The sequence below is a fragment of the Penaeus monodon genome, chromosome 27 (assembly GCF_015228065.2).
Source record: "Penaeus monodon isolate SGIC_2016 chromosome 27, NSTDA_Pmon_1, whole genome shotgun sequence".
NCBI classification, from domain to species: domain Eukaryota; kingdom Metazoa; phylum Arthropoda; class Malacostraca; order Decapoda; family Penaeidae; genus Penaeus; species Penaeus monodon.
In genome coordinates, this window is record NC_051412.1 from 21103795 (window position 1) to 21104007 (window position 213).

The window sequence follows — 213 nt, forward strand, 5'->3', positions numbered from 1 at the left end:
ACTGCCAATGTTCCGGCACTCAAAATCATCTGCAAGAAAATTAGGCCTTTAAAAAAAAAGTCACATGATAAAGAGTTTTTTTGTTTTCTTTTTTCAAGCAATATCAGTAAATTTCTAACTAATATTTGAATCTGCCTTAAAATCAATCAAAACAAGCAAAATCTTTATGTTATCAGATTCTCAAAGTACTAATAGAAATATGTATGTGTATGC

General features: G+C 28.2%; 1 protein-coding gene across 1 annotated transcript in view; it reads right to left on the minus strand.

Annotated features, from left to right (window-relative positions):
• LOC119590683 (DNA-directed RNA polymerase II subunit RPB7) overlaps positions 1 to 213 on the minus strand; it is a 5451-nt gene that overhangs the window by 1274 nt on the left and 3964 nt on the right. The window lies entirely within an intron of this gene.